The 26,276-nt window shown below is 44.7% G+C and overlaps 1 protein-coding gene across 5 annotated transcripts in view; it reads left to right on the forward strand.

Moving 5' to 3' along the window:
* Positions 1–9,318: 9,318 nt before the first annotated feature.
* Positions 9,319–26,276, forward strand: part of CYFIP2 (cytoplasmic FMR1 interacting protein 2) — a 167,136-nt gene continuing 150,178 nt past the window's right edge. For all 5 annotated transcript variants that reach the window (XM_047776763.1, XM_047776484.1, XM_047776576.1 and 2 more), the window contains exon 1: positions 9,319–9,431. The gene's annotated coding sequence lies outside the window, so the exon portion shown is untranslated. The remainder of the gene's footprint in view (positions 9,432–26,276) is intronic.

Below are 26,276 nucleotides of genomic sequence, written 5' to 3' on the forward strand. Positions count from 1 at the left end.
TTGTATGTGTAGCCTGGGTCCGTGTTTATCCAAATGTCAAACAACCAAAAGGTTTCCTTAACTAATAATTGTTAACCTGGTCTCATGGTCTACAGACAAGTAAAGACTATGTATCATTCAACATTTGTTCAACAAGTAAATATCAAATACTCCCTATGTTCCTCTGATACTCTGTGCTAAGTGCTGCAAAAACAAAGATGAAAAAGACACAGTCTTTCAAGAAACATCAGGTATGGGTTGGGAAGGCGGACGTAAAAACAAGTAAAATGATTATACAGCAATTAGCGCAACAACAGAAATAAGGTCAAAGTGGAGAAGAGCTCAGAAAAAGTGATGGAACCTGTCAGGCAAAGGGTGACGTCAATGGAAACTTCCTAGAATCTTGCTTCTCAGTATATGGTCCCCAGACCAGCAACAGCAGCATGACTAGCTTGTGAGAAATGCAAACTCTCTGCCTCTACCCTGAGACCCACTGAATGAGAATCTACCTTTTAACAAGATCTGTAGCTGATCCTACGCACAATAGGGTTTGGGAAGCACTGTCATAGAAGACACTATGTTTGACTCAGTTTTGAAGAAGAACCAGGACTTTTTTTTTAAGGCAAGTCAGTGGGCAGGAATAAGAGAAATACTTTCCAGGTAGAGGGATAGAAGAAACAAAACTTATTGAGAAGATATTATCAGATGACTATTGCTGGAGCATAAGGGGTGTGTGTTTGTGTGTGCCTGTGTGTGTGTGTGTGGCAGGGTGTCTCAGCAAAGGTGAAGATAACAGAAGTGGTAGACAAATTGCTACTGAGGCTATACATCTAGACAAAGGCCTAGATTTTGAAATACCCAAAAAATTGGAACTTTAGTTGTAGAGATAAAAATGTCATTGAACAAGGAGACAAGGTCAAATGTGCATTAAAAATATATATTTCAGCAGCACTGTGGTGAGTGGATTTCAGAGGCAAAGATGGTGGAAGAGAAACCAATTTGGAGATGATTTTTGCCTTGCTCCTCGTACCAGATTATTGTTCATACACATTCACTGTCATCTGCTGTGTGGGTGACATGTGGAAATTGTAATTTGGAGTTCGTAAGTCACAGTTGGACAGCAAAGCACAGCTATTCTCCTCCGTTTTAAAATCCCAGTGAAATAAAAGTGGGGTTATTATAGTTTTGGTGTAATAAGCTCTCCCTCTACCTTTGAGTTCACCAGATGCCCACATCCACTGCAGGAGCCAGCACACGCACCAGAGGACTATTGGTGAGAAAGCCCATGGCTGTGTAGTCAGCTCCTACACAGTCCTTTGTAGGACCCACTTCTGGGCTTGACCTCCACTGGCAAATGATCCAGAGATGAAACTTTTCAAGTGGGTTGGATGAACAGAGATATTCTCTGAGCACCTGTCCTGCAGATCCCATTGTGTCTGCAGTCTCCCAACACACAAGACCACCATACTTAGGAAAAGGCAGAACATACCCTATTTGGCAAGACAGGCAGTGTGTGGGGGGTGGGGGGAGAGGGAGGGAATGAAAGATCTGTGGATCCCCCACTTAGAGGGGCTCAAGAAAGTGATCTGATCAGGAGGAGGGGGTGGAGTTGAAGTTCCATTTGAACAGAGAGCACATGTTTTCATTTAGAGTAGACATTTATTGACAGTGGCTCTGAGGGAGGTGCCAGAAATTTGGTGCAAAATCCCATTTCCCAGAACCACCCCTTGGTGGCAGTACTGTGTGTGCGTGTGCGTGTTCGTGTTCGTGTGTGTCTGTTTCCAATGACTCCGCGATTCTTCCCAAGTCGAGTCGTTGACTCCCAGGATAAGAGAATCATATGGATATGTTATAAGGAGTTTTAGAGATCATTTGTTACCATTCACCTGCTATTACTTGGCACTGTGTCAGGTGCATGTGAATAAGACAGCTTATCAGTTGAGGACCAAACATCACAGACAAATTAAGATAATTCAAGAAGAACCTTTTTTTTTTTTTATTGTCTTCTGCCTTTTCTAGGGCTGCTTCCCATGGCATATGGAGGTTCCCAGGCTTGGGGTTGAAACGGAGCTGTAGCCCCCGGCCTACGCCAGAGCCACAGCAACACGGGATCCGAGCTGCGTCTGCAACCTACACCACAGCTCATGACAACGCCAGATCCTTAACCCACTGAGCAAGGCCAGGGACCGAACCTGCAACCTCATGGTTCCTAGTTGGATTCGTTAATCACTGAGCCATGACGGGAACTCCAAGAAGAACCTATTTAAAAAGGACTATTTAACACAGTGCGGGTTTAGAAGAACTATAGGAAGTAGTACCGAGGGTGAAGAACGGCCAAGGAGCAGTTACCAAGGCATGGGAGTGGTCACTTGATTGTGGAAGTGGAGTCCCCTGGGAACAGAGAGAAGAGGACCTTTAGCGAGGGACAGAGGAAGCCCATGGCGCATCACGAGGAGGAAGCTGTGGAATAAATACGCTGACCCACCCTCCTCCCTTCCCTCCCTCAACTATTGGGGCTTCTTGTTGGCCAAACCCACTGGTAGCCAGAGGTCAAGGAAATCCTAGTAGTCCACGGAGGTCATTCTCCAGGGCAGAGGGGATAGTGAGAAGAATGAAGCATGTCTGGAGGAGCAAGAGAAAATATCTAGTACAGACACCAACCTTCCTGTAAGAAGCCTCAGGTTAGTAAAAAGAAAAAGAAAAAAAAGTCCAACACATAATTTAATACAGTTGATCCTCCTTATCTGCAGGTTCTATACTTGTAATTTCCCCTACTCGCTAAAATTTATTTATAATCCCCAGATCAATTCTTGCAGCGATTTCACGGTCATTCATGACATGCCCATGCCAAGAGCAGTGAAGTATTTGCATCATCCTACTTGCACATTCCCACCTGAGGTGGAAAAAGGCGAGACCCTGCCTTCTTGTTTCAGCTCATACTATAAACAAGTATCTATTCTGACATCTATTTTGTACCAAGTTTTTTGCCCTCGGTCCTTTTTATTGGTCATCTTCTTGTTTAAAATGGCCCTCAAACACAGAGCTGAGGTGCTCTGTAAGTGCAAGAAGGCTGTGACGCATCTTACAAGGAAAACGTGTGTGTTAGATGAATGTCTTCAGCTTGAGTTCTAGGGCTACGGACTGTGAGTTTGATGTGAACGAATCTACAATACACACAAACAAGATGTTTTTGAACAGAAACGTGCATAAAACAAAGTTAGTGTAGGTGAGACGACTTTATAAGACATAACCACGGAATGAGACTCAGCTGTGATTGCAGAGAGCTGTTGCAGGGTCATCGGATGGAGCAGGGGTCACAGCCCAGTGGGAGCACAAAGAAGAGTGAAAACACCTAAGGAATCCAGAAGGGCTTCACAGAGGAAGTGATGTTTGAGCTGTGTCTTCAAGGGTAAATGTGAGTTCAGTTCCTAAGGGAGGGGGATCTGGAAGAACATTTCAGGCAGCAAACCCAGCATGCAAAATCACATCTTATTCCAGCTTCTTCCCTTGCACTATTTTTATGTTAGGGCTGGGAACCTTGGTACCCAAAGCCAGCAGGTACTGGAGAATCAGTTAGAGGAATTGAGTGGATTCTGATGCTTCATCCTCCAGGTTCACATCTACCCACACCTCTCTCCACCCATCTAGGGCTACTAAGAGTCCCTGATCCTTTTTCATTCTCTCAGACTCATTTTGAGTACAAATGTCTATGAGCTGAGACAAGCTATAGAAAGATCTGTTTGCTTTCCTCTTGTGTATATCTCAAAGCACTTTCCCATCAGAGATGATGGTTGATCTCTGCAGCAGCTTCAAGGCAGAAGGGTAGGTGAAGGGGTCTCACGTGCCAGAAAGGGGAAGTGATAACACAGCATGCCTAAGGTGGAAGAGCTACTCAACACCAGTGAGATTAGAGCTTAGATCTTATTCCAAGTCCTGCATTCTTCCCAGAGGTCACACCAAAGTTCAAACCATGGTAATAATAATAAAAACAATAAAAGCTCTTATTCTTGAGCATATATTATGGCTCTGCTTAGTGTGTGACATTGACTGTTTCATTTAATCTTCCAAGAACCCAAAAGATAGGAAAAATTATGATCTTCTCAATTTTATAGATGAGCAGTTCAGGGCTTGGTAAATTAGAAAAACCATTCATGGCCCCTCAACTAGGAAGTGGCAGAATGGTAGCTCGAAGCCAGACCTGTCTGTTCCCAAATATGATACTCCCAAACATTCTGCGGGGTTGACTTATAGGGCCACAAGGCCAGCCCCTGAGAATACTGCAGCGCCAACCTCACTATACCTTGGCTACGTTGTTGCATTCCAAATCTGGCTTGGAGTATGCTCAAACTGTCTTTATCAGTTTTTATTCAAAATTACTGTACGTAGCATTTATTTAAGTAAAGATGAAAGATTATTTGCTGTCAAATTATATGTAAAATATCTGACCTTCAAGGGAGGCCAGTTCCCTAGAAGTTATGGGAATAAAGCAAATAGGAAGTTCCCATCATGGCTCAGTGGTAACGAACCTGACTGATATCCAGGAAGACAAGGGTTTGATCCCTGGCCTTGCTCAATGGGTTAAGGATCCGGCCTTGCCATGACCTGTGGTGTAGGTCGCAGATGCAGTTCAGATCTGGCATTGCTGTGGCTGTGGCCTAGGCTGGCAGCTACAGATCCGATTCAGCCCCTAGCCTGGAAACTTCCATATGCTGTGGGTGCAGCCCTAAAAAGACAAAAAAAAAAAAAAAAAGAGAGAGAGAGAGAGACAGAGAGAGAGAAAAGAAAAGAAAGCAAAGAGAAAGACAGCAGAGAAGGGTGGGAATGCATTTCTAAATGGTCCAGGAAGAAGCTGCAATGTCTCAATAGGAAAACAGCCCCAATAAAACAACAGGGCTGAGAATTTTGTGAGGATAAAATTAGCACATCCATACACACTGCTTGGCATAGAAACTGACCCCAAAAACATCCAATAAATGTTAGTTTAAAATATATGCTTTAAACAAATTATTTCAGATTCAAAGAAGGAAAGAGGCAACCTAGTTTCCTACAGAAAGACCGAGGTCTGAGTCCAGCTGGCCTTGGGCAACTGGTATCTTCCCTGGACCCCAGTTCTTTCATGTATAAAATGAGGCAATTTTGAACAAGTGGTCAGGTTTTATCTAGTGGATAATGTAAATTGTGTAACAGGCCATCAAGTTTCTCTTTTCCTGCTAACTACGTGAATCAAATACATAAGTCTACTAGTACATGAAGCAAGCCTGTAGCACAGGAAGATATTTTTTGCAGTATTCATATTTTCTCTTCATCTCACAGCTATTCCCCTCTTTTTTTTTAAAAAAAATTATTACCAATTAAAAACATCTATTTTGTTTTATTTTATTTTATTTTTTGCTTTTTAGGGCCACACCTGGGACACATGGAAGTTCCCAGGCTAGGGGTCAAATTGGAGCTGCAGCTGCTGGCCTATACTATAGCCACAGCAACTCAGGATCCAAGCCACATCTGCAACCTACGCCACAGCTCATGGCAACACTGGATCCCCGACCCACTGAGTGAGGCCAGGGATTGACCTGCATCCTCATGGATACTAGTCGAATTTGTTTCTGCTGCACCACAACAGGAACACCCTAAAAAAACATTTAAATATAATGTATCTCCATACCTTGCATTAAATGTGTTTTTGGAATAGGATGGCATAGTCATGAAAAGATGGATTTGGTTTAGGAGGGGGGGAAATGAGGCTATGTATAATTTTGGCTAAAGGTTAAAATCATGAGTTTTGGTTTCATGACCTTGCCTCAGTTTCCTCAGTTATAAAATGGGGCTAACAATGATAGTTTACTCAGAGGATAATTTTGAATATTAGCTAAGAGTGCAGTAGGTAAATGTTAGCCATCATTATTAATATTAATACTTATGTTTTCTCTCTCCATAACCAATTCTTATGCCCATTCCAGATGCTCCACTCTTGGTTTCTATGAAGCAGGGTCTGCCAATGGATTTTAAATGGAAACTTAGATTTTGTGATTGATTTTGGGCTTTTCTAAAAACAAGGCAATGTTGCCACATACGGAACCATAACACGTGGCCCACAGCTTTGGAGGTGGCAAAGCAATTCTCGCCTGATAGCTATGATCCTCTCCTTGGTGAAGGTGCAGCCTGGGGCTTGATAGGAAGGATATCTAAGCAGCACATAGATGACTTCAAATTTGAATGGCAATGTGTAAACCAAGCTTTTGCTTTTGATTTTTATTCAACCCACTTTTACGATTAATTGTATTATTTCACATAATAGAACACCCCTCATGCGCTAGGCTCTGAGAATGTAATGGGGAACAAGACACATCTCTGCTCTCTTAGATTTTATGCTTGAATGGTGGTATGCAGGTTAAGTGTGTCAACAATTACAAGACAGCATAACAAGTGGTAGGGTAGAGGAAGCCCAGGGAGCTATGGATGCAAGGACAGCCTACCCTAACCCAACCCCAACATGGACAGGTCATGGAGGCAGTGACAACTATGCAGATCCCAGAAGGATGAATAGAAGTTAGGCAGTATTGTTGGGGGGAAGGTCTGGAAGGGACAGGGAAAGGAAGAGAGATCACTCCAAGCAAAAAAGCCCAGCTTGTGCCAAGGCCACGTGCAAGAGAGAACCCAGTAAGTTTGGGGAATGAAAGATTCCTAGATGAAGCACAGTGAGTTTTCTCGAAGCAGAAGAGACTGAAGAGGCAGACGTCAGATCATGGAGACCCTTGTAAGCCATGGTAAGGGGTTCTGGCTCCATCCTGAGAGCAGTGAGGAGTTAGCGAAGGGCATTAAGTATGGCGGGGACAAGTCTTTTGTTTTCACTCATGCAATTTTCTACCCACAGAGGGACCTTTGAGTATATCCAACCTACTTCCCTTTATAGATGGAGAAAGAGAGGTGAAATGACTTGTCTAACATCACTTGGTTGCAAAACCAGGACCAAAATGCAAACCTCTGGATTTCTAACACAGTGGTTTCAACAAGACCGTATTACTTCCTCTTACAACCAAACAATTCAAGGGGGCAGTGAATTATTTTTGCCTAAGATCTAACCCAGTATATACATAACTGTCTCTTTTTGTTGTTGTTGTTGTCGTTTGTCTTTTTGCCTTTTCTAGGGCCACTTCTGCGGCATATGGAGGTTTCCAGGGTAGGGGTCTAATTGGAGCTGAAGCTGCCAACCTACGCCACAAGCACAGCAACGTAGGATCTGAGCCGCATCTGCGACCTACACCACAGCTCATGGCAAAACCGGATCCTTAACCCGCTGAGCGAGGCCGGAGATCAAACCCGCAACCTCATGGTTCCTAGTCCGATTTGTTAACCATTGAGCCACAACAAGAACTCCCTGTTGTTGTTGTTTTGTTTTGTTTTTTTTAAATTATTTATTTATTTTTTTTTCCCACTGTACAGCAAGGGGGTCAGGTTATCCTTACATGTATACATTACAATTACATTTTTCCCCCAGCCTTTCTTCTGTTGCAATGTTGTTGTTGTTTTTAAGCAACACATTCCTGCAAAGTGAAAAGACAAGGAAGGAGCCACAGGGAGAAATATATCTTCCATAAATCTACAACATCTGAAATAATATGCCATTTAGAATGAAAATCCAATCTCTCATTGTTAAATACTTGTAATCACTGACACCCCAAATCCCAAGGATCACAGTTGAAAAATTAAAAAAAAAAATGGGGAGGATCTCACTGAGGTTCAGCAGTAACAAACCAACTAGTATCCATGAGGATGTGGGTTTGATCCCTGGCCTTACTCAGTGTGTTAAGGATCCAGCATTGCCATGAGCTGTGGTGTAGGTTGCAGATGCAGCTTGGATATGGAGTTGCTGTGGCTGTAGCATAGACCTGCAGCTACATCTCTGATTTGACCCCTAGCTTGGGAACTTTCATATGTCATGGGTGGGGCCCTAAAAAGACACACACAAAAAAGGAAACCCCAGTTCTGTTTTTAAAGCCATCCTCCACAGACACCCCCACAGTTTTCTCACATGGCATCAGGGACAGAAATGTATATGTATACATAAGTCATCCTTTCTGAAATAGAGATTTAAATTAGAATGAGTGATGTAACATCAAACCACAAAGGATCGTGAATCCTGAGCACTCGGGAAAGGATGTGAGATCAGCGAGGACAAAGACTTCCACAAGTCCTTTGCTGAGTGTTGAGTAATATGGCTCCTCTATAAATAACCCTTGATAGGAAGAGCTGAGTGATGAACTTTACATTTGCAAGCCCCTCAGATATATTTCAGGAAAGTTCCCTTGTAGCAAGACTTTACCCCCTAACTTTAAAACATCTCAAATGATTTCAAATCATTTACCTTGTGAAGTAGGAAAGGCAACGATTATTCCCCACATTTTAGATACGGTGGCATCTCAGGAACAGAGTGGTGAAGTGACTTGCTCAGGGGTCCCAAGGTTGGAATTAGGTGTTGTCTGACTTCCACCTGGTTTGAGGCCCCGCCAGGGTGCATTTCAATGTGAACCATTTCTTTGGAGGGCCCTAAATGGCAAATAAGTCTTGAAGAGAAAGGTGCCTGTCCTCTCAATTCCTTCTCTAATTTCTGTCATCATGGATTTGCCTTTTTGTCCATTAGGCAATTAATTCTTCCTGAATGAAGTTGAGGCAGGCCTCTGCTTAAGAGATGGCAGCTTCAGGGATTCCACACCAAGGAAGTGAAAGAGAGAACCAGAAGGTATTCTTGAACAGAGGAGCAGCATTTGGGATCAGACTCCATTGGCAGAAGCCCTCTCCCCAACTCTCAGGTTTATTTTCTATCATTTCACCCTGTTTCTTTCTTTTTTTTTCCCCACAAAACGGTCTTTTAGCTGAAACTGGACATTTGCCAAGTTAATTTATGCCCTGTATCTCCTGATAGATGATAAGCTCCAGAAGGGCAGAGACTCTGTCTTTTGCATACCCCAGTGCATACTCAGCTCCTGGCACGGTGCTTGGAACGAAAGAAGTGCTCGAAAAATATGCATTTGGAAATCATGTGAGATCAATGAGATCCTAATGGAGCCCAAAGGATCAGTCCTCCCACAAGCTGCAGGTGTGGTTCCTGGGTCTGAGGGGCCCGGGGAAATCCTCCCTAAGCGACGTAGCTGGCTCTCCTGGGGCGAGAGGTCCGGGTGCAGGTCCGGGTGCAGGTCCGGGATGCGCCAGCCGCGCTGAGGGACGCACCCAGAGCCCCTGGCCGCAGCCATTTCCTGCTCTTTGTGTGACAGGCGCGGCGGCGAAGGGGCGGGGTGCGGGGAACGGAGGAGGAGCCGCAGCGGATGGAGGGGCGGGGCCGAGGGCGGGCCCAAGCGCGGCGGCCGCCGAGCCGGGCCAGGCAGAGCATCCTGCGCCCCGGCGCGGGGCCCCCGCTGTATCCTCGGGCAGCTCCCCTAGACCTGCTGCAGACCCAGGTAAGCGGCGCTCGCAGGCCTCGGGGCCGGCGTGGGGACCGGGATGCTGCTGGGGATGTCGACGCAGCCGTAGAGATGCGCGAGGGGCTCGCACCCCTTCTCCCAGCGCCGTGGGGGTGCTCGGCGCGGCGGCCGGGCTAGCCCGGCCTGGGGGCCCCAAGAAGCTCCCAGAGGCCGGGCCTCGGGCCCAGCACAGCCCGCTGCCCCCTTTGGCCCACCCTAGTGCCTGAGGCGCGGACCCCCTTCGGGGAGGCACCGACGCACGGAGAAGCTGAGGCGCGGTGGCGGTGGCAGCAGCAGCAGGTGCGCGGCCTGGGCCGAAGCCACCCGCCTGGGAGGAAGCGGCGCTCCTGTCGAGCATCTGAAGCACCTGCAGCGGCCGCGAGGCCGGCGGTGGCGACCTCCCGGCGCCCAGGTACTGCAGAGCGCCGGCCACCGCCTCTGCTGCCGCCTCTGCTGCCGTAGCTACCATCACCTCCCCCAGGGCCAGCTAGAGCCGCCTGGGCCCGCCTGGCAGCCGCCTTGGACGCAGCGCGCCCTGTAGTGAACGTGAGATGGGTGGAGCAGGGGTCTCCGCGGCGTTGTTTCGGGGTGGGGGGCTTTAATGAGCGAGGAGGCAGGCCTGACCCGCTTTGAAGCCTTCTGGCCTAGCATCCTCTCCCTCTGGCTGGCTGGGGGTGGGGAGGAGGTGGGGGGAAGGGAAAGAGTGGGCTGATTCCTGGGGGAAAGGTTGGGTTTTCTTTAGCTCTGTAGTGGCTTCTGCGTTGCAGGACAGCCGCCTCCCTCGAGGGGTATGCATCATCTGAAAAGGTATACAGCATCTGAAAAGGTATACAAGGGCAGTTCTCCGTGTGGCAGTGGGGGTGGGGGCGGGAAGCATGGTCTGACTGGAGTATGTTCTGTCTGGAAAACCTGACAGAGAAGGACACCGAGACTGCCCAGGTACCCTGCTCAGCCCAGGGAATCTGACTTTGACCTCTGCCTGTCTAGTTTCCCCAGCATAGCAGTGCGACTCACCAAGGACTGATGGGCCTTCAGCTCCCCTTACAGCGGGGGCCCAGAAAGGGACAAGGTTATTTTCCTGTGGGCTCCTGGGCACTTGTGCCTTCGAGGCATGGTCAGAAAGGCTGGGGTAGCCCTGCAGGCATGAGGGGCAATCAGGAGAGTGCTGGTTCCCACCTCTCCCTTCCCACCTCCTGACTCTGTCACTTCTGCGCACGGGGGGTGGGTGGGGGGGAAAAGGAGGGGTGTGGGGAGGCCCTCGATCTTACCTTACTCTTGGGCACAGGCGTTGTTTCAAGCCATGCTGGCAGCTGTGAAGATTATAGCTGCTGGAGGGCAAAAATCTAGGTCCATATCCCTGGACAGGGTGGTGAAGGCCTTGAAAGTTGTTTTCTCCATCAGAGCTTCTCTGCGATCCCTCCTGAGACCTCTCACCTCTGCTTCCACACAGTGCCCTGTGCTCCACCCCCACCCCCACCCTATTCTCCTGTGTCAGAAATTGTTTTCAAGAAAGGAGCCAGTGAAGGCATTTATCCTCAAAGAGCCAAATACAAACGAATTTCCCTTTAGACGCAGAGCAGGTGCTTTAGAAGTCATTTGACCAGAAAGGAGACAGAGGCTTAGAGGCATTTTAATGGGAAACAAAGCTTTTAGTAAATAATATTTCATATCTCTAACGGTGGAATTTCAGGCAGTGGGCTGGAAGTGGGAGTAGGGAACTGGGTCGCAATTTTGGGGAACAGCTCACTGAAATGACAGCTTTTAGCAGCTGTCAGTGCTGTTTGCTTGCTGCTAGGGCAGCTTTGGCCTTAAGGGCAGAAATACCGTAGGAGTAGTGTGTGTGTCTGTGTGTGTGTGTGTGTGTGTGTGTGTGTGTGTAACTGGTCGGGGGTTACTGTCACTAGAAGGCATTGTTGAGCACTCAGTGTCTACTTGGAGGAGGTGAAACCTATAGAGAGTTACTTGTTGACACTGGCTGCCATCTGCCAGAGCAGCTACTAGGCCACAAGAAGAGTGTGTTGTTGCTCTCAAAGCCAGTTCCCCTGGCTAGTTCTGCAGGCTGAGCCTCTGGCTGGGGGCATTAGCGTGCTGTTCACTAAGCTTCTTTATTATATTTCCTGGCCAGTTCTGACTGGTTCTGTAGGCACCCAAGCCTGCCTTGTTCAGTACCTGCTGGAAATGGAAAAGGAAAAACTTGTAGGCATTAGACCAAGAGTGGGGTATGAAATCCACCAGGATAGGAGAGTTTTACTCAAAGCCAATCAGAGTCTGGCACAGAGAAGAAAGTAGACAAGAATTTAAAGACTGGAAAAGGATCTTGGGGGAATAGTACATGTCCCATCTGAAATATTGTGCCCTCTCGGGCATGCAGTGGGCCTCTGCTGCTGTCACTGAGCGGCAAGGCGAATTAGGTGATGAATAGGCAACAGCTAATTAGCATTGGGAACAGCACTCCTGGAAAATAGTGCCGAGAGCTCCAGTCCCCACATTTGAGGATCAGCCTACACTCTCAAAGAGGTTTCTCTTGGCCACTGTTGGTCCCAGGGTTCCACCCAGAGCTGCGCAAAATGGCCTTTTATAGCCTCCATGTGGCCACCATAACAATGAGTCTATTTCTTTACTGGCATGTATTAATTATTCACTTGTAGTTGACGAAACCAGACAGCAGTCCCCTCACTGGAGCCTTTGTAAAAGGCCTCGGGTCTTATTGTCCTGAGGAGCAAAGCCAAGTCTAGGGTCCAGAGGATGGATCCTGCATTAGTTGTGGAGATGGGGCAAGGGGGGGCGGAGCATGCAGTTACCTTGAGCAGAGACACCTGTGCCATCAGTGGTGGGGAAGTATGCTCTTGTTAAATAAGGGATGCCGCAAAGTGCCTAGCACATAGTGTGTACTATTATATTTATGTGTTTATTGTTATAATGCATTAATTACATAATCATTAAGAATGTGGCTCATGCCACATTGTATATTGTGTGTCAGTTTAAGAAGACAGATTCTTTGTGTGTGTGTGTGTGTGTTGTTGACTCTGCTAAAGGATTTCATGGCCTTAGAGGGCCTCCCACAGTGAAGGTTCCACCCTGGTCGCCCAGCAGATGCCTCATTGCTGGTGTCTGTGTCCAGGAACAGCATGCCTGTGAGTTGGCTGGTGTAAGTCTTCATTGCTGAGGATGAGGAGGCACAGGAGTTCCTGGACGTGCCCCAGTTTGGGGGGAGGAGGTTTAACCAATCCAGAGTTTTTACCAACCCTCTGCCTCCAGTGCTTTCCTGGATGTGCTTTTCCCAGTGGAGTTGGTCTCCGTGACCAAGAAACCTAGCCCCAGGTTTACCTGCCAAAGGTAACCAAGGGAAAGCATGCTGAGATGTGATGTCCGCAACGGCTTCAGCCGGGAAATGCTTTGGAGAAGCACAGGAAGGTGGCATAGCTGAGCGCAGAGAGAAGGGGGAGAGGGTATGCTGAGCAGCAGTCCAGAGGTAGTTCTCACATTTCGACACAGGGATCAGGAAGCACCTCTTCCTTTGCGTCCGTTCAGCATTTTGCAACCCAACCAAAAACGTCAAGGGCACGCTTCGCTTCCCGAGCAGACAGAGCAGTCCGGTGGTCTTCGGACACCAGATTTATCCCTGACTTGCTGTGTGCCTTTAAACCAGCCACTACCTCTCTGAGTTTGAAAATGGGGAACCGAAAGCAGCCTGCCCAGCTTGTCACCTACCTGTTGCCGCAGGAGCCCACAGATGAGATAATGTCTCTAAGTCCCAGTCTGAGGAGAAAAGGCGCTGGAAACAGAGGAGGGGAGGAGGTTCCTGAATGCACGGCTCCTTTGGATGGCCGCCCTCCATTCCTAAAGGAACAATTTATTAATTATATATTGTGTGTCAATTTAAGAAGACAAATCTGTGGCCTCTCTGTACCATCGAGCCAGCGGAAAGAGAAACTGAAAGGCACTTTGTGAGTCACAATTTCTGTCAAGGCCCCTGGATGGCTTTGTCTGTTCAAAGGCATTTCAGAATTCGGTCAGTGGGTGTGGGATCCCTCCCAGGATGCAAAGAGGTCGGGGGCTGCTCCGTAGCCATGGCCGCCATGCAGGGGACTGTGTTGGGATGTGCCTCAGGGACCACCGTTGGGCCATACTTCTTGGACCCTGGCCACAGAAAGCAAAAACTAATTGGGTGCGGATTCTTGAAAGAAATCATTTTGAGAAGGTGGAGCTTGGGTTCAGGCAGAATTTGGGGGGCTCCTTCTGACCGAGTGGCATTTTGAAAGACTTTCGACAACTCAGAAGCGGTGCAAGGAGAGAGGATAGTAAACATGACCTTCTGGAGAGAGGCCCGAGAAAGACCCAGCGATGATTCCATCAATAGGCCCTTTGATTTTGTGTTTGCATTATCATTAGGCCATCAGAGAGCCGTGGTTCTCCAATGTTAATCTCTTCACGGAACGGAGGGGGTGTGTGTAGTGTGTCCGTGGTGTGTGGTCTCTGTCTTCCAAATACGGCAGAAGATGAGGTCCTGTGCAGAAAGTAAAGGTAGTGGACTGGATAGGAAAGTGCAGGAAACGTCCGGAGGTTTGGAACAGCTGCCTCTGTGGGTGGAATAAGAAATCAACTGGGGATGAATGAGAGGATTGTCTAGTGAAGGCCCAGCTGAGGTCAGAGAGAATCTGCAGGACTGACCCTGATAGAAGACACCCAGTAACTCGGTCTTAACTGAAGGAACACCTGAGAATGATTTTCTTTTCGTGCTTTTAAAACGTGGTATCTTAAGACTGATTCTGGCAAGGTATGAATGGCGAGACAAGAATTCAAAACCAGGGGTCAAACCCTTCAAACCCTTCATGTGGAAAAGAGAAATGAGGTTCTGCTTTTTATGGTTTGAGGTGGAAACTGTGTGACAGAAGAATTTTCTAAAGATATCTCCTCAGATTCCTATAGTAATAAGGCTGATTTAGATATGGGCCCTTGAGGGACCATAATGTTAAAAAAAAATTTTTTTTCAACCAGAAGATATATATTTTGGCCATTGGCTCTTGCATTCAACAAATCGTTCATGAAGTGTTTTTTTAAAATGATTTTTATTTTTTCCTTATAGCTGGTTTACCATGTCCTGTCAATTTTCTACTGTACAGCAAGGTGACCCAGTCACACATACATAGAGACATTCTTTTTCTCACATTATCCTCCATCATGCTCCAGCATAAGGGACAAATATAGTTCCCAGTGCTATACAGCAGGATTGTCAAGTGTCAACTAAGCAGGTTAAGGCCTAGTATGTGCCCAGCTCTGTGTTACTTGCTGTGGGTCAACCCCGCAAAAGATGAATATCCTTGTCCTTTCTGGTGAGCCAAGGAATTAGTAAAATAGAAAGCAGTTTCTAATGCAGTAGGAAATTATGGACTGCAGGTTGTGAGAGCTATAAGACTCCAAGAAATGAAGGTTGTGGTAGGGTCCAGCTGTTTAGACCTTCATCGAGGAGGGCTGCCTTGAAGTGGGCCATGGCCATGGTCAAGAGTAGGATATGAGAAGGGGAGGAGACAGTGCACGAGGGAATGGAGAGAATTTGAGCAAAGGCACAAGGCAAGAATGTCCATAGGCAGGTTTATGGCGCCCTAAATTCCCTGGCCAACGTGTTGGGAAGCATAATGTCCAAGGAAGCCCTTTGGATGGAGTGTCCAGTCTGAAGTCACAGTCATTTGCTTTTGAGTTGGAAGGGCCCTGAGCTCAGTGATTCCTAACTAACTGTATGGGGTTTTCCTTTGTTTTTTCTCTAATACATTTGGTGGGCAGTCTAAGCCTATTATCCCAGCATCACACCCAATGGCCAGTCCCTTCCCCAACTTTATCCTATTTTCTCCCTGTCAAGAAAAGAGATGAACATTCAAGCAATTATATTGTGGGAGAGCCCTTCCTCACATATAATAAAAAGCAGCTTATTTGCAAACCTCCTTTCTTAAACTGTAAATTAGGACAAGTTACCACAATAACCTTTACAACCAAGGTTTTGCCATCATGGTTGAGAACCACTGCCAGGACAACCTCCAGATTTTACAGACAGGGAAATTGTGCTTGTAGGGTGAGTGAAAACGGCGGCTGGGAGGCCCATGTCAGCCTTCAGACTGAGCCACGTTCAAGTTGTAACTTCACATCCGAGAAGGGGAGGTTTGCATGCTCCGAAGCCGTTGGCTGAACTGAAGTCTCACTCTTTGTTTCCACAGCAGATGTGGTGGCTTCCCTTTCTGGGTTTTAGCAGGTGCTTTGGAGAGGCAGCTCCTCTCCCCAGACACAAGTCACGTTGGCACCCTGCCTGTGGTGTCCTGTCACAGGCCCCACGGGAGCAAATCAGCAAGCTACCTTCGGTGGTGTGACCTCCCCTCCTGAGAGCATAGGATGTGCCTGGTTGGGTTATCAACGGAAAGGCCCCCTCGACCCTGGCAGCACAGGAAGCAGCTGAGTGAAATGACGAAAGCCGTGGCAAGCCCTTGAGCCCCACTAGGATCGTTTTCTTTGCTGTAGACAAAGGGGAGGGTAGGCTTCTCCAGAGACCCAGGTTGAGGCTGACTTGGACTCCTCTGCTCTGACTCAGGTCTCCTGTGTGGAGAGAAGCTGCAGGTGACAGGGCCTCTGGGCCCAGGAGACACACAGGGAGGGACTTACACAGCACAAGACAGTGCTGTGGACTGGCCAGATGTCCAACTGCCAGCAAGGAAGCCTCGGGTTCTTGTCTTTTAAAGTAAAGTTTAAAATTTTGATCAAAGCAATACACGCATATGCTTAAAACAATCACATAGTACTGAAAGACTTGTAATGAAAAACAACCATCCAGCGTCCACCTCCTTTAGAGGCCGCTGCTTTTAACTCACCGTTTCTTTGAGTAGTTGCCTCCAGATCTCTCAATGATATGCTTATGCTGCTGCTTCTTGATTTATCTAGTCGGTGCATTGTCTGTGTACTTCCTGCTGTGACGGACAAAGATTGCACTTTTTTTTTTTTTATTTTCCCACTGTACAGCAAGGCGGTCAGGTTCTCCTTACATGTATACATTACAATTACATTTTTCCCCCAGCCTTTCTTCTGTTGCAACATGAGTATCTAGACAAAGTTCTCAATGCTATTCAGCAGGATCTCCTTGTAAATCTATTCTAAGTTGTGTCTGATAAGCCCAAGCTCCCGATCCCTCCCACTCCCTCCCCCTCCCATCAGGCAGCCACAAGTCTCTTTTCCAAGTCCATGATTTTCTTTTCTAAGGAGATGTTCATTTGTGCTGGATATTAGATTCCAGTTATGAGTGATATCATATGGTATTTGTCTTTGTCTTTCTGGCTCATTTCACTCAGTATGAGATTCTCTAGTTCCATCCATGCTGCTGCAAATGGCATTATGTCATTCTTTTTTATGGCTGAGTAGTATTCCATTGTGTATATATACCACATCTTCCGAATCCAATCATCTGTCGATGGACATTTGGGTTGTTTCCATGTCTTGGCTGTTGTGAATAGCGCTGCAATGAACATGCGGGTGCACGTGTCTCTTTTAAGTAGAGTTTTGTCCGGATAGATGCCCAAGAGTGGGATTGATTGCACTTTCTGACACCAGCCCCCTTCCTCCCCTGTCCTCATCTCCCGAGATAGTAAGAGCTCTGTCTTAACCTAAATCGTGTTTAAAGTGGCAGCGTTATTCAGACATGTAATTGATAACCACTAGAGAGCCAAGTATTGCCCTTTGATTGTATTTCCTTTCTTACATGAATTTTTGTTTTATTGCAGAATTGGAACCCTCCCTCCTGCCCTCCGTCCCTTCTGTCTGATACTCCTCTTTTTCTTTTGCAGCACTGTCCTATCAGGTATCAGGTATTGTGTCAGGTCTTCTTGTCTCCCCAGGAAGTTGCAGTGTTGGCCTAGCTCTGCCCCTAACTAGACAAGGGGCCCTGCCCAAGTCCCCTTGTCTCTTGACCTCAGGGGGCTCATAGTTGAAAGAGAGCTCAGGTAGGAGGCTAGAGGTCCATCTTGTCCTCATTCTGAACCTCAGAGCTCACTCTCCCTCACTCCAGAGATTTTTCTGTCTGAGGAGTCTCTTCTCCTGGATGGAACAGTCCCAGGCCCTGACAGGTGGCAGTGCCAAAAGAACAAGCAGGGGAGGGGCCCCATTTGGGCCCTGCCTCATGGTCGTCTGCTCACCCTGCCTCTGACCAGAGGGCTGCTCCCTGGGGTAGTGTGGCTGCATCTCTTGCTCTTTTTTTCTCCCCTGTTCATTTTCATTCAGTGCAGGGAGCGTCACAGTTCCCCAAAGTCTCCAAGCTCCTATTCCAGCTCATCTCTTTTCGTGTCACTCCTGCTTATGCTGTCTACCCAAAGTTCTCCCAAAGGAGTCATACAAATACTGACCTTTTTGGTAAGAGCGTTATTGACACATAGCTCACATACTATTCAGTTCACTCATTTAAAGCATATGGTTCAGTGATTTATTTTATTTTATTTTATTTTTTGGCTGCAGATTGTATAAGTCCCTGGACCAAGGATTGAACCCATGCCATAGCAGCAACCCAAGCCACTGCAGTGGCAACGATGGATCTTTAAACTGCTCTGCCCCAAGAGAATTCCCAGTCCATTGATTTTTCGATATGCCCAAAGTTGTCCAACTATCATCAAGATTAATTTTTGTACCTTACTTATCACCCCAGAAAAAAAACCTCATGCCTTTTAGCAACACCACCAATTCCCCCCAATCTCTACTCCAAGTCTACATAATTACTAATCTGCCTTATAGATTAATCTATACATTTGCCTATTCTGGACATTTCCTTAAAAAAGCATATTGTGCTTATTTCACTTAGTATATTTTCAAAGTGTAGTGTGTATCCATAATTCATTCCTTTTTGTAGCTGAATAATATTCCAAGGTGTGGATATACTGTATGTTATTCATCCATTCTTTAGTTGATGAACATTTGAGATGTTTCCATTTTTTTGGAAAATTCCATTTTTTTTTGCAAATAATGCTACTGTAAATATTCATGTACAGGGGTGGTTTTTTTTTGAATATATGTTTTCATTTCACTTTGGAATATCCCTAGGCGTGGTTACTGAGGTAGGTTGTGTGGTAACTCTGCATTTAAAATGTGGGGGGACTGCCAAACTTTTTCAAAGTGGCTGCACTATTTTACATTCCTACCAGCGATGAATAAGTGTTCAAATTTCCCTCACCAACACTTGTAATCATCTATCTTTTTGATTATAACCATTGTAGTGCACACGAAGTGATAGCGCATTTTGATTTTGATTTTATTTCCCTAATGACTAGGGATAATAATCATCTTTTTTATGTGACTCTTGGCCATTTGTCTATCTTCTTTGGAGAAAAGTCAGTTCAGATCCTTGGCTAATTGTTTAAATTGGGCTGTCTATATTGTTGAATTATAAGAGTTCTTTATATATTCAGCATAACTTAACAGATGTATGATTTCCAAATATTTTCTCCCATTCTGTGGATTGTCTTTTCATTGTCTTCTGATGTCCTTTGAATTACAAAAGTTTTAAGTTTAATTTTAATCATATGTAGTTTTAGCTATTGTTTCATTGCTCATGCTTTTGGTATCATACATATTCCAAAGTCACAAAGATTTATGCCTTTTTTTTCCTAAAAGCTTTATAGTTTTAGCAGTCACATTTAGGTCTTTGATCCACTTTGAGTTAGTTTGTGATATGATTTGAGGGAGAGGTTGAACTTCATTCTTTTACATGCGGATGTCCAGTTGTCCCAGCACCATTTGTTGAAAACAGTATTTTTTTTTCCCCATTGAATTTTCCTGGTACCCTTCTCAAAAATCAGTTGACCATAAATTTGATGGTTTATTCTCTTTCTCAATTCTGTTTCATTGATCTGTATGTCTGTCCTTATGACAGCATCACATGATTATGATGGCATTGTAGTAAGTTTTTAAATAAAAAAAAAAAAAGCATGTTCTCCAATTTTGTTCTTTTCAAAGATTGTTTTGGCCATTCTCGGTGGGTCCTTTGAATTTCTGTATGAATTTTAGGATTAGCTTGTCAGTTCTGCACAGAAGCTTGCTAGGATGTGGATAGGGATCGAGTTGGGTCTGTGTCAGTTTGGGAAATATTGCCACCTTAACAATGTCTTCCAGTCTATGAAAGTGGGGTATCTTTTCATTTATTTGGGCTGTCTTTAATTTTTTTTCAACAGTATTTTATAGTCTTCAGAGTAAACAAATACTTTTTGCTAAATTTAGTCCTAAGGTTGGTATTATTTTCAATGCTATTATATGTAGAATTGTTTCCCTAATTTCACCTTATTTTTTAAACTAAAAAAAATTTTTTTTTGGCTTTTTAGGGTTGTACCCACAGCATATGGAAGTTCCCAGGCTAGGGGTCTAATCAGAGCTGCAGCTGCTGGCCTACGCCACAGCCACAGCAACACCAGATCTGAGCCTCATCTTTGACCTACACTGCAGCTCATGGCAACACCAGGTCCTTAACCTGCTGAGTGAGGCCAGTGATCAAACCCCCGTCTTCATGGATACTAGTCAGATTCATTACTGTACTGCTGAGCCACAATGGGAACTTCCCAATTCTCATTTTATAGTGAGTGTTGCTAATGTATAAAGATGCAATGGATTTTTATATGTTGATATTATCAACCTTGCTGGACATGTTTATTCATTCTGATAGTTTTCTAGTGGATTTTTTGTTGAATTTTCTACATATAAGATCATGTTATCTTCAAATAGAGATAGTTTTACTTCTTCCTTTCTAATTTAGATATCATTTATTTCATTGTCTTTCCTAATTGTTCTAAAACCCTGGCTAGAATCTCCAGTGCAGTGTTGATTAGAAATGGAGAGAGCGGACCTGTTTGTCTTTTTACTCTTAAGGGGAACGGATTTAGTCTCCCATCAAGTCTGATGTTGGCTGCAGGTGTTTTTGTAGCTGCCCTTCATCAGTTTGAGAAAGTTCTCTTCTGTTCATAGTTGGTTGAGTGTTTTTATCCTGAAAGAGTGTGAGTTTTGTGAAATGCTTTTTCTGCATGTGTTGAGACGATCCTGTGGGATTTGTCCTTTATTGCATTGATATGGTTTATCACATTAATTGATTTTCATACGTTAATGTTATACCAGTCTTACATTCCAGCGTGAATTAACTTGCCCTTGATGTATAATTCTTTTTATATGTTGCTGGGTTTGGTTTTGTTGTGGGACTAACTTTTATAGAGCATTTTCTACCTGTTATCAAGCTATTTACATGGATTAACTTATTTGATTTTCAAAGCATATGAGGTAGGAACCATTATTATTTCTCGTATGAAAAATGAAGCAAGTGAGGTTCAGAAACATTTTGTTCCCAAGGTCAACTTTCCCAAGGTCACACAGCTGAGTAGTAGCAGAGTCAGGACTCTAACACTGGTTCACCACCATGCTTAGCCACCTCTAGTGAGCGTATTGGTGGACGTGAGATCATTTGCAGATAACACTCAGACCTGTGTTTGTTTTCTGTGCTTTTATTTTCTGTTGTTTCCCTCTGTTTATGGCAAGTGATAACAGTTCTCTACTAGTGATTATGATATAAAGCTTCCTTCTGAAATATATTTATAAAGTGGAACCAAAAAGTCCGTTTAGAAAAAATGTTAAGTAAAAATAAGCTTCCTTCTGAAATATATTTATAAAGTGGAACCAAAAAGTCCGTTTAGAAAAAATGTTAAGTAAATAATTGTACAGGCAGTTTATGGATACGACTGTGTGTTCCATGTTGATTTAAATTATCTGTTATTAATAGTGAAGGAGAAGGAAAGGGAAACCAGAAATGAAGGCATGCCCACTACAGGTCATCTCATTCCTCCTGTGGTTGCAGGGTCAAGTGTGTTGATGTGTTCTTTCTTCAGATACTTCCTCTGTGCTTTACCTTTCCTCAGTATCCTGCCAAGGTCTCCAAGGTTTTCAGTGATGGGTAAGAGATGGTCCCTGACCTCACAGAGCTTGCACACACATGCATCATTCTGCTCTAGGGATGGCACATATGTTTTAGTTTATAGGCAATCTCAGATTGAGTGCTAGTGGCCACTTGGAGTTTTGTGTTTCATGAGCAGGATTCTGAGGCTACCTGTGGACTCATTGAGAAATAGAGAGGTTATCAATGAGCAAGATTTGCGCTGGCATGAGAAGAGGAAGTAACCATACTCGGGACCATTTTGAGACAGACCGTGTCAGAAGAGAGGTAGGCACTGCTAGTATACCTAGGTGTGGAGTTGCTGGGTCATATGATAACTCTATATTTTAAAATTCCAGGAACTGCCAGACCGTTTTGCAAAGTTGCTGCACAGTGTACGTTCATACCAGCTATGTATGAGGGCTCCAATTTTACACACTCAACCAACGCTGTGCTAGTAAGCTTTGGGAGTTCCAAAGAAGGAGCAGTCACGTCATAGAGGGGAGACACCTTGAAAGATAAGTAAAACCAGGACATACAGTGATGGAGGAGAGAAATTTTTATTTCATAGATAACTGTTCACAAGTATTGAAGCTTTATTCTAAGTGCTCCAGTGTTAGATATGTGAACTGCTTCGAAGGAGTTCTTTTTAAAATATAAAGAGCTTTCTTCTTTTTATGTTCCTTGTCCTCCTTCCCCACTTTTAAGAAGCTGGCATCTTGGACATAGCAATGCCTTTCTTGATGTTGGGATCATTGGTTATCTGCTCATGGGTCAGATCTTTATTTTAGCTACAAATGTGTGTGTGGCATTGTGCAAGGACTTGGGTGTTGGACACAGCTCCTGTCCTCAAGGAGTTTGTCATTTAGGGTAGGAGGGAACACATGGCACAGTTATTATTTCATGGTTAATAGAGCAATAAAGAGGGCGCACACTGGGTTCAGTGAGCACCAGGGGAGAAAGTATATTCAGATAGCAGGTAGGGGAGTCAGAAAGTCTTCTTAAGGGGGTTACCGTTTCCTTAGGTCTCTTCCGGCACTCGGCTCATTCTGGCAGTGCGTAAGGTATCTGTTGAGTTCTGTTGGGTACCGTGATATTGGTGATAACTTCTAAGGCTGCAGAAATGTGTTGAGTTCTTATGAGTTCTTACTCCTACACTCCATGGCCCAGACCCCCCAGGCTGCCACCTTATATAGCTTTCTACCTGCCTCTATGAGGCTGGCCCCTCACCTCGACTTTATTTTAAAATCTGTAAAATACAGATTTTACAGGTAAGGTTCTAAAGGTAGCACCAAGTCACCACTATGGGGTTTGCAGCCACTAGGTCTGACTGTTTAAGTGGAGCATTCCTATAAAACTCTTCACTCCCAACCAGCTCAGAATTAGCCGACTGGTCCCTTTTGGTGGACCTTATGGAAGTCCAGTAAGATTCACACAAGTCACCAAGTCCTTGCTTGATCCCCACACCCGTGACAAAGCTGACCTCAGTGTGTGACAGGATCCCAGATACAGGGGAAAGACCATGACCCATGTCCTGTCACAGCAAACTTGGGTCCCCACGCAGTCTCCAAACACACTCATCTTTCACACCCAGGATGGAAGAGCAGGCTACCCTCTGAATTGTTTGGATTTTTTTCTTTGCTCACTGAAATGCTGCTCCACAAGATTTTTGAAGGGGGGCAGTCTAAGCCTCTCATTTATTTATTTATTTATTTATTTATTTATTTATTTATTTATTATTTTTGTCTTTTGTCTCTTCAGGGCCGCACCCGCAGCACATGGAGGCTCCCAGGCTAGGGGTCCACTTGGAGCTGTAGCCTCCAGACTCCACCACGACCACAGCAATGAGGAATCCGAGCCGCATCTGCGACCCACACCCCAGCCCACAGCAACACCGGATCCTCAACCCACTGAGAGAGGCCAGGGATTGAACCCTCAAGCTCCTGGTTCCTAGTCGGATTGGTTTCTGCTGCTCCACAATGGGAACTCCTCTTTTATGTATTTTTATATTGACATATCTATATACATATTTACTTCCATATATTTTACTTGCAGCTGTAAATATGCATGTGCACTTATAATTTTACATTTTTATTTTATTTACCTATTTTAATTGCTTTCTAGCTGGAGAGACTTATAGACAGGGAAAATCTTTCCTGGCCTCTCATGAAATCCAAAGGAGACAGTTACCTAATTTTTCTAGCTTGGCAGAGTCTTGTTCTTTTTGAGGAAGTAAAAGGCAATCAGATTGGGGGAAACAAAAAAGTAAAGTGGTTGGTACCTTTTCAAAAGGTACAATTGTAGATTTTGTCTAGAAGAAAGAACATAGAACTAAGAGTCAAGGTATCCCATTTCTGTCCTCACTCAGCCACTAGCTGACCATGTGACCCTGGATGAATGGTTTCACTCCTCGGCAACGCCGTGCCTCCTTAGAAACAGCAAAAATAGGAATTCCATCGTGGCTCAGCAGAAACAAATCTGACTAGACAGGCTAGATTTTACTGAAATATATTATCTAAATAAGCACAAATAAATTGTCCATATCCTTGGGGATATTATCACCACAGATATACAGGCAGAAGTTAGAAAAGGAATTAAATAATATTATAGTTTATAAGGCTGGTCTTCTGTTTTGGAAAACTATATGCACCTTCATGTTTATAGGTGACATACTGCTTTAGCATCCTTACATGAAAAAAATTCAGTATAACACTACTAAGTCATTTCATTTGGTTCCTCCAATTGCATTACTATTAATTAGCAATAATAGTATTAAAGATAGAGGTATAGTTTCTGTTTTCTTTCTTTCTTTCTTTTTTTTTTTTTGGTTACACTTGCTGCAAATGGAAGTTCTCATGCCAGAGATCAAACCCAAGCCACAGCAGAGACAATGCCAAGTCCTTAACCACTAGCCCACCAGGGAAGTTCTAGTTTTTGTATTCTAAGGACATACTTTCCAGAGCTTCCTTTCAAAATGTTCTTTAAGAGAGTTCCCATTGCAGCACAGTGGAGATGAATCTGTCTAGTATCCATGAGGATGCAGGTTCAGTCCCTGGCCTTCTCAGTGGGTTAAGGATCTGGTGTTGCTGAGAGCTATGATGTAGGCTGGCAGCTGTAGCTCCAATTCAACCCCTGGCCTGGGAACCCCCCCCCCCCAAAACACACACACACTTATGCCAAGGGTGTAGCCCTAAAGAGACAAAAAAAGAAAAAAAAGAAACAGCAGAAATAACACCTGTCCCCTGGAACCCTGCAGGGGAGCTGTGACTGAGGGAATCAATATGAAAGATCTGTTGATATGATAATTACAATGCCTTCCTTTTCTGTGGGTGAGCTATTGCAATGTTTAATTCACCCCTGTGCCCTCTTGAAAAGAGGCCATGCAACTAGCTAAGATTTCTTGAGTGCTTGCTGTGTGCTTGCAGTTGAGCTAAGCATTCCACGTGTTGTAATGTTATATAATCTTCAGAATAAATCACTGAGGTCAGGGCCTGTTATTAATCATCACCCTTTTACAGATAAGGAAATGGCTCAGAGAGGTTAAGTCGCATGCTATGCTTATTCAGCTAGGAGGTGACAGATGACTGGAACCCAGAGCTGGAGCAGACCCACCATGCTTAGCCTGACTTTACCATGTCAGTAAAAATTCTGACTTTTTAAATTGTCCTTCCAGAAACTCAGACAAGATGACACTGCACATCTTTGTTTAGAGAGTGGCAGGGTTTGGGGTGTGTTCCTCTGCATTCCCAAAGCCAGGCTCTCTCCCAGCACGGGCCCTGCATCCTTGGGGCCTGCTCCTTCTTGGTCCTAGAGCCCTTCCCAGAAGCACATTGCCTAGAAGCCCATGTTATTACCTCTCGGTGAAACCAGGCCACTGGTTTACAATTGTTAGGAAGAAGCTGAATATAAATCTGCCATGAGTGCCCCACCCTGAGAGGATGCAGCCGTGTCTGGTAGATAGTCCTCCCAAAACACTGTTAATTTTTTAATATTTTATTCATTTCTCTTCCCAAGAGCCAAAATAGCCGCGTGGTTATAGACTGAAGATAAACAATTCTTCTCCTTGGGAAGATTGCGTGACAGGACTCTTGGGCCAAAAAAGAAGTACTTATTTGCATGTGTACCACTATTAAAATTTCCAAAATGTTCTTTCTTTCTGATTGATGTGGAGTTGGCAGTGCCGTCCAGCACTCGGGTTAAAATTTCCTTCTCCATTCGATGGTGAGTGATCTACAAACAGAGAAATCCATTAGAGAAGCTGTATTTATAAGAGAAAGAAAGACTCCTAACTTACCAGCTCTATAGGCTGTTCATTTACTGATTCTTTTTAAGGGAAGTGAGGGGGTATTATTGCGTTAAAAGGGGAAATCCTAAGGGCTAGTCTGATAAATTAGTACTTTGGAACCTGTGAAGCCTAGAAGAAGCCCAGGTTAGAGGAGTAAAGAGAAGGCAAAGAGCATAGCCGGTAGGAGCCAGGAAGACGAAGGAGGGAAAGATGGATTATACCTGGGCGTGTGTGCATTGAGCTGGGAGTTTTTATAGAGAATTTCCAATATATTTAAAATGGGATAGAAAAAAGTGAGCATAAATCCCTGTGTGTAAGCCTCACACAGCACTGACAATTATAAACCCATAGCTGATTTTTTTTTCATCTATTTCCCACTCTTCCCCCACTACTTTTATTTGGAAGCAAACCCCTATATATTTTAATCCATATGAATTTATAGAACATAAGGACTCTTTTAAAACATAACCTCAGTATTACGGTCAGTTCTAGAAAATAATGACACCATTTTCTTAATATTGTCAAATATGGAATCAGTAATTAGCCAGAGAAATTTTCCTGTGTTCTCAGATATGTTACAATTTCATTTCTGTGGCAGTTGGTTTGAAATAAAGTCCAAACAAGGGGATGT

Source organism: Phacochoerus africanus, chromosome 1 (assembly GCF_016906955.1).
Source record: "Phacochoerus africanus isolate WHEZ1 chromosome 1, ROS_Pafr_v1, whole genome shotgun sequence".
NCBI lineage: Eukaryota > Metazoa > Chordata > Mammalia > Artiodactyla > Suidae > Phacochoerus > Phacochoerus africanus.